Here is an 8,745-nt window from a genome sequence, read left to right on the forward strand (position 1 = left end):
ACAAGTAAAATGTTTTTTGAATTATTAAAATCGAACGCCCCGTTCTCTTAAAAACTGAGTTACCGTTTTTGGCACTTTTTTCCCCATAACTTCGGAACGGCTAGACCTGCCTTCGCCAAAAATTAAACAGCACGTCTCCTTATTAATACGAGTCGAATGTTTTTTGAATTATTCAAATCGGTTGATCGGTGTTCCCGAAATTGTCGACGAAAATTTGTATCCGCACACGCATACACACACATACACACACATCCCCCAACGAAGTAGAGCCTAATGGCGGTTTTCACAAAAAAACACACACACAAACATTCATTTTTTCTAAGGTATGCCAAAATGTTCAGATACCTTTGAAACGTGAAGATATATAAAAATTTTCATTTTCGATTTTTTGCGATTACTATAACTTGCCCTACGGGCAGAGCCGGATTTAGAAATTTGGCGCAATGGGGCACTGACAAAAATGCCGACCCATCCCTGAAATTTCACTTAAATAGTTTATATATATATATATATATATATATATATATATATATATTTAAATTAAAATAACTATTTGGTTCAGAAAATTTATTACGCATTCCATACTATAAATAGTGGTGCTTGGCATTGTGCCTTATGGCAAAGTGCTGCAGCTTCCCGTACGAAAATTAAAATTAAAACTAGTGGGGCGCATGGCATCGTGACTTAAGGCAAATTGCTGGAACTTCCCGTACCAATTTTTGTTTTTTTTTAAAGATTAACATTTTTGAAAACAATTTACTATGAAAAATTAGATTTTTGAGAAACTATAAATTTTTGACAAAAATTTACTTTTTTTCGAAAAAAATACTTTTTAAAGAAAAGTGTATTTTGAAATATTTTGAAAATTCTGAACTTTTTTTCAAAGCAATCGTACAGCTTTAACTGCATAGAGACGAAATATCGAAGCGCGTATGCGCCACGCCGCCGTCTAACGGATAAGCTTTGGTACGGAATCCATAGGAATGTAAACAAAATTTATACTTATTGTTAAAATCTCTATAAAATATCTGATAATTTGATGTGCATATGTCTAATGATCATTTTTGACCGCCAGATGGCATTTTTTTTACTAGATCTCCGAAATCGGTAGACCTGCCTTCATGAAAATTTGATTAGTTCTTTATCTTGTTAATATAAGTAAAATGTTTTTTGAATTTTTCAAATCGGACGCTCTATCTCTTAAAAACTGAGTTACCGTTTTTGGCACTTTTTGCCCCATATATTTGGAACGGCTAGACCTCCCTTCGCCAAAAACTAAACAGCACGTCTCCTTATCAATTCGAATCGAATGTTTTTTGAATTATTCAAATCGCTTCATCCGTGTTCCCGAAATCGTCGACGAAAATTTGTATCCGCACACACATACACACACACACACATATACATCAATTTTTTCTAAGGTATACCAAAATATTCAGAAACCTCTGAAACGTAAAGATATATAAAAATTTTCATTTTCGATTTTTTGGGATTACTATAACTTACTCTACGGGAAGTTAAAAAAAAATTTTTTTGAAAACTTTGAAAAAATTGACTTTTTTGAAAATTTTGTGTTTTTTTATTAACTTCCCGCACGGCAAGTAATAGTAATCGAAATTTTCATGAAGGCAGATCTAGCGGTTTCGGAGATCTAATGAAAAAATTTAAAAAAAATTGGCGGTCAAAAATGATCATTAGACATATGCACATCAAATTATCAGATATTTTATAGAGATTTTAACAATAAGTATAAATTTTGTATACATTTCTATGGGTTCTATAACATTTTTTATCGCGTTTACACGATTCTATATTTTTTTATTTAAAAAAAGTTCAAAATTTTTAACATATTTCAAAATACAGCATTGTGCCTTAAGGCAAATTGCTGGAACTTATAATCACTTTTGATCGCCAAATGCTTCTTTTCCAATTTTTTCTTTATTGGAGTACGAAGCCGCTAGACGTGCCTCCCACAAAGGGTATGGGCGCATTGCCATACAGAATCGCCCCCACCCTGGTATTTAAATAATTTATACGCCATTTTATAGGTCTGTTTGATAAAAACCGATATACCAATTTTCAACTTTGTACCTCATCTTATGGCCGAGATATCATTGAAAATATGCCAAAGTGGCCCCTTCTTTCAAACTCACTTTTTGGCGTAACCATAAAAGATATCGAAAAAATTTTTACGTGATTCTACTCACATTGACTCAGACCACATTATGTAGAACAATCGATTCCAAAAAATCGTTTACTATTAGCTGAAAAAGACAAAATAATTTTTCAATTGATTATTTCGGGTAGTGCATTTATTTGGACCACTTTCTAATTAGCGTTATTCGAAAGCCTATTGTTTTTTCTTTGAGTACTGCAAATATTGTTCAAATCAATTTAGTGGAACAGATTGGAAATTGGATTCTGTATGGCAATGCGCCCATACCCTTTGAGCAGTTCTTCATTTTGCCAATACATGTACATTTTTTTAATGATATTGGACGCTCCGTTTCTCAATAACTGAATTATCATTTTTGGAATTCTGGCCCGTATCTTCGAAACAGTTGGACCTTCCTTGGCCAATAACTAAACAACACGTCTTCTTATCAATAGAAATGGAATCATTCAAATCGGTTAATCCGTGTTCTCGAAATCGACTTGAATAATTAAAAAAATATTAGATGTGTATCGATGGGAAGACCTGCTGATTGGTTTTTGGCACAGGCAGGTCCAGCCGTTTCGAAAAATGGTAATTGAGTTTCGATATTTGGTCTCTGAAACAGTTATGCAGCGCGATTGCTTTGAAAAAAGTTCATAATTTTCAAAAAAAAAAAATCAAAATATAAAAAAAAGTTTTTTAAAGTCAATTTTTTACATTTTTCAAAAAAATTTAAAGCTCTTAATAGAATGTAATTTTCAGTACGGAAACTTCCAGTAATTTGCCTTAAGGCAGAATGCCATGCGTCACTAGATTATTTTTTTTGGGCGCTATAAGCTGGAAGTGCACGAATTCTTCATCTTAAGAGGGCTCGAGATCTGAAGAACATATTTTTCCTAAATTTTCAGCCCGTTTACGAATCTTAATATTAGCCAAATTGCCAAATTTGATAATAACTTATTAACCAATTTGATAATTTACGTTCGGAGAGGGAGGCAAGGCAAAATAATAAATTTTAATAATCGGTTATTTGAACCCAAGTTTTGCATTGCAATTGTATTATGTTTTGTTAATTATTTTTCTAAAAATAAAAAAATAGTATTAAAACAATTAGTTAACTACATTGTATAGATTTTTTTCTTGCTATCCAAATTTTTCCGCCTCCAAAAATTTGCCGCCCTGGACAGTAGCCCCGACTGTAAATTCAGCACTGCTTACGGGAAGTTAAAAAAATAATAAATCTAAAGTACTTCTTTTAAATTTAGAAAAAAATCACTTTCTAATATTGCTTATCCTCTAACCAATACCAACCAACACCAATCCGGTGTATGGAAAGAGGAGTCAGCAGAAAGCACGTCCACCTTGTAATTTTGAAACGAATCGCGATCGAATCAACCGAGACACTTGATCAGATCTAGTATCTAAGCTAGAATTCCAGTATATATCAGATTAACCCTTTCGCTTACAGCCTCAGAGGCGTCTCAAGGTTATCGGCCCAAACACAAATATTTTTTTTTATATATGTTTTTAACAGCAATCAGAACCTTACGTCCTATGAGCTGTTGGGCTGAAACTTCTCCTTACTTTGTATTTTTAGATGGTAACCCAATGGTTAATCCATCCATATTTGATGATTTTTTGTTATTAGAATTAATCTAATAGGGCTGACTTTTTATTGGTACAGCAATGCCGGGCGAGGTCTATTTTTACTTGGAAACATATTTATATTTCCAAGTGAAAATCGTTGTCACTGCTGCCTGACAACAGGCTGCTCGAAGTGGGTATCGAACCCGGGACCTCTGAAACAAGTCCCGTCGCTCTTAACCGCTTACCTATGGGCGAGCCCCCAAACACAAATATGACGCCTCAGAGACGTCGCAAAGTATTAGGCCCAAACACAAATATGACGTCCAAGAGTCGTCGCAAGGTTATCGGCCCAAACACGAATTAACAATACTCGGAAGTAAAACATTTTCGAAACTTAGTGAGGCATAGGCACACATCGTTTGTTAGAAGAAAAAATAATTAGTGATGATTGACTTTGCTACCAGTAATACTGACAGTTGTAGTGACATTGTACTTTTTGCACAAATATATAAATTTATAGTTATATGTATACATATATATTATTTATATATTTGTAATAATCAATTTTTATTTTTATTTAAGAATCAACGTTATTATTTATCAAACATCTTGCAAAGTTAATTTTACCGCGCACGTGTATATACAAACTACAGGAATTTGGTGATTTGTACAGTTTCGAACGCCGAGCAAAGTTGTTTATGTCACTGCGTGCGGCCAACCTTACAATTAGTGTCGCTTTTGGCCCGTAATATTTGGTAAGTGAAGGCGTTAAAAGCGATAGTTATAAGTTGTAAAAATATATCATTTATCAATAGTACTGCACAGCTAGAGTTATAATTTGTAAAAAAATATAACTTATCAAGTCGCCATCTATTGATGAAAACTTGTACAAATCATGAACCATGATTTTAAAACTGAATTAATATTTTCGAATCGATAAAAATTGATTTGAAAAAACTATGAAAATAATTAGAAAAAAATTGAAAATTTGTTTTGAGAAAAAAAACCAATATGGGATCAAAGTAGACTGGACATCTAATCGGAACAAATGAGAAACAAAACTTTTATAATATATTTCTATATAGTTGGAAATTATAATTACAAATCAATTCACTTCCACAAAAAAATATACTTGTTTTGTTAGCAAATTTCTATCCAAAAAATACATTTGAATTTTTAGAATATTTTTATCAAAAAAAACGTGTCGAAAAATGTGGACTACATAACATGTATGTCGACTCGCGCACATATTTATCATATTTCTCAATTTTAGGAAGCATTAGGAGGTAATAAACCTACTCTTGCACTGTACAGAGAAACACGCTAAGAATTTCGACAAGAAAGTTTTAACCCTCGTACGCTCTTACGTGATTTGTCATTGAACTTTTACGAGAAAAATTCAAATAAATATGCAACATATTATATAGACATATAATCTTTGAAATGCAAAGTATTTTTTGCCGATTGTTTACATTGTGTTTTTGTGGGATGCATATGCAAAAAAGGCATTTGTAGATAGAAATGGGCCACTACTTGTGGGCAGACATGGTCCACTTGAGTAATGTTTTTCTTGCATAGCAATTAATTATCAATTATTCAAACGTCTTATTTAATTATTTTTATCACTTCAGTCATCATGCCTCCTAAAGAAAAAAACGTATCTCCTAAAAAAGTGGTGAATTATGAAAAAAATATTATTGCTACGAAGGAAGTGAAAATAAATACAATATAGGAGCATGTTGCTTCTGCTGTTATCAACGTTAGCAGATTGTCTTTTCAGCGCTTCATTACATTCCCTAAAAACAAAGAGAACGTCATAGATAAATAAACTTGCGAGGAGGACGTGGCAAAAGCACGTCGCAACACACAGCGTCAAAAATCGCAAGTACCAGCGAAAGTTTCCAAGAAGGCCAATACTTCGCAATCAGCGGGGAAATAAGCAAAAAAAGAAAGTCTTCGATTTCTTCAAATAAAGACATCGATTTTTGCTTGATTTGCAGTAAATTGATGCCTGCAAAGCTGATAAAAAAAACTCCACCGACTGCGATAACTGCGACAGACCCTTCCACTTGAAATGCGTCGATATGACCAACTGCACCGACTTGACGTGCACCAATTGCGCCTACAATCTGTGATTGAAAGTTTGCAATTGCAACATTTTTATCAATCCAACTTTATTACTCCTTCTTTTCAGACATTAAATGAACATTATTACTGAAGTCACCAGTGGCGTAACTAGACCCTGCGGGGCCCGTGGCAAAGTCTTCCGATGGGGCCTATCGTGGTACTAAAATTTTAATTTATCTAATTTTGTTTAAACGTTAATAGTCATTTACACGCTGTTTTACTACTGGCTAAAATAATTTTTAATGAATTTTATCACAATTAGCAAACCAACTTCGACTAATTTATATTTTATGGCTTCAAATTATGAAATTATACAAAAGGAAGAAAAGTAAAGTATTGATTTAGAGGTATAATTATAATTTAGTTGCTATTATATAAAAATATCAAAAAATACATAAAACTTAGTTTTTCTTGAAAATCAAACATTAAATATTGGTGAATATTTTCAAAGTTAGAATAAAAGAAAATTAAAATAAAAGTATTTTTTTAATAAAAATTTAAAACAAATACCACTTTCTTAAATTTAATTATTACATAACCTTCCTTAACAATTTCTTTTTTTTTTACTTTAATTAATTTTATTGATTAAGTAGTAACGTTCGATCTTTATGAAAATTCATGATTTAAACAATACCCCTGATTGAAAACAGTATTAAAAAGTATTCATTTTCTCGGAAATCCAATCCATTTCCATACCTTGTAGACGATTTTTTTAACGAAGATGAAGACATTTGTCATCTCTAGCTTCTTCTTGAAGAAACAATAGTTAACCCTGCATCTATTCAAAATCAAATAAAAATGAAATGTTAACTTTAATAAGCTATTTAGTAAATACAATCTTTTCTTCCGAAGAATTTCCTATTCCGCCTGTGAAAGTTGATCGAAAACTAAATTTTCCTGGCAAATGGTTCAGAATCTGAACAAACGTTTTTTTATAGTACCAATCTATTAGTACAAATAGTATAATCAGCAATATACCGATTATAATAAATAAAATTAAGAAAGAGACATGTCGGAGTCCGCATGTCAGAAGTATAATCTGCTTCTGAAGGTATACTTTCAATTTTCAACACCAAAAATAATGTTTGTATTTTCTGCGATAAAAAACCTAAAGTAACTCTTTATTTATTGTTAGTAATGGCTTAGATTGAATATAATGAATAACTTTATTGTATATACATACAACTCATGCACGTAGCCGTTAAATGATTAATATTAAATGACATTTAACTATAACAATAATGTATTCTTTGAATGTTGAGCAGGAGCGTAGTTACCGCCTTATCAGCCGTATCAAAAATACGGGGCCCTCGGGCCAGGGGGACCAAAAAGCGTAAGCAGAAATTGATGAAAAATCTAAAGCAAAACAATGATTTATAAAAAGTTAAATAACTTGGACGTAGTTATCGAGTGGTATTGAACTTCAACTTGTAAGCTAATGCTTTAAGAGAATTTATTTCTGCTGCAAAATATTTGAAAAAGATTTTAAAACTTTGTATGTACTTCACGAATTCGATGATATTCAAAATTAAAACTAAAGAAAAAATACGTAAAAACTTTAGGACAGAAATGTCTACCAGACCAGTCACTATATTGTTCCTAGAGACAGAAACTTTAGAAAATCTAAAGATCACTTAATAATTCAGTTTTTCGAAAAAAGGTAAGGTGAGAATATTTTTATCTGAAATTATTTATAAAAAATTCAGAAAATTATAGAAAATTGATAGAAAAATAATTAGAATGATAAATAATTATTCTTCTAATTTTATGTATTTTTAAATTTTGTGATAAAAAATTTCTTCTTAAGGGGGCCCCCAAACAAATTTTGATACGAGGCCCCGCGAAGGCGCGCTACGCCCCTGATATTGAGAAAAGAGTTCTTCACGTGTTCGTTTTTTATCTTAAAAGTCGATAAAGTATAAATTATTATATATACAATAATAAATTCATTAATTCATTCTTGATATCGTATTATATAAACTAAAGATTTTCCAATGCAGATACATCGCAGATCTTTATCGCATAAAAGATAAAACACAATACTTTCGCAGTGCGGCGGCGATTCCTTTGGTTTTAACTAACTAAATATTCGGGCGAATATAAGTTCGATGCAAGTCTGGTTGAATCATTAACTCCGACTTTGAACTTAAAAAATATAAAATATAAGTTTCAAATGAAATAAAATTTATGTACAATGTAAAAATATATTTCTGAGTCCGCGGTTTTCTGGGCCGAGGCCCCCTTAGGCCGGGGGCCCGTGGCATTTTGCCACCCACGCCACCCTATAGTTACGCCACTGGAAGTCACTGTTTCTACCCTTCGTTCTGTGTTAACGATTTTGAATTTTGTAAATTTGACAACAGATTCTTAATCACCGCATTTGAAAACCCTCAAGGTATGGAATTTGTAGCATACAGAATATAGCAGCATTTTTTCAGATATAAATTTCACTTCTCCTTACATTTTCGGAAAACACGTTAAATGCACTTTTTTGCCATTTAAAAAGAGAAATGCTTCCAAACATAATTGCAAGCATCTGCTATGATAAAAAGTTGCATTTTGGAATACCCTTGGAACTAAAAAAAATTAAGAAAATATTTTCATTTTTAACCATTTTACAACCTAAAATAAAAACGTGGTTTACTTCTGTCCACAGCACCCTATTAATCATGTGCCGACTAGAAAGTTTCTTGATTCGAATTAGAAAAAAAATGATTCGAATGAACTCGAGTCAATCTTGTATATGGACAAAAAGGCCCTAATGGCGTATTTATTTAGTAAATGCGATAAAAACGTATGGTATAAAATGTGTTGAGATTGACCATATACTCGATAAATTGAAGATTTAAAAAATAAATTATATAATATCAAAAAAA

Source organism: Ctenocephalides felis, unplaced genomic scaffold (genome assembly GCF_003426905.1).
Source record: "Ctenocephalides felis isolate EL2017-DRISC unplaced genomic scaffold, ASM342690v1 CF-g0.4_SCAFFOLD_01886, whole genome shotgun sequence".
NCBI classification, from domain to species: Eukaryota; Metazoa; Arthropoda; class Insecta; order Siphonaptera; family Pulicidae; genus Ctenocephalides; species Ctenocephalides felis.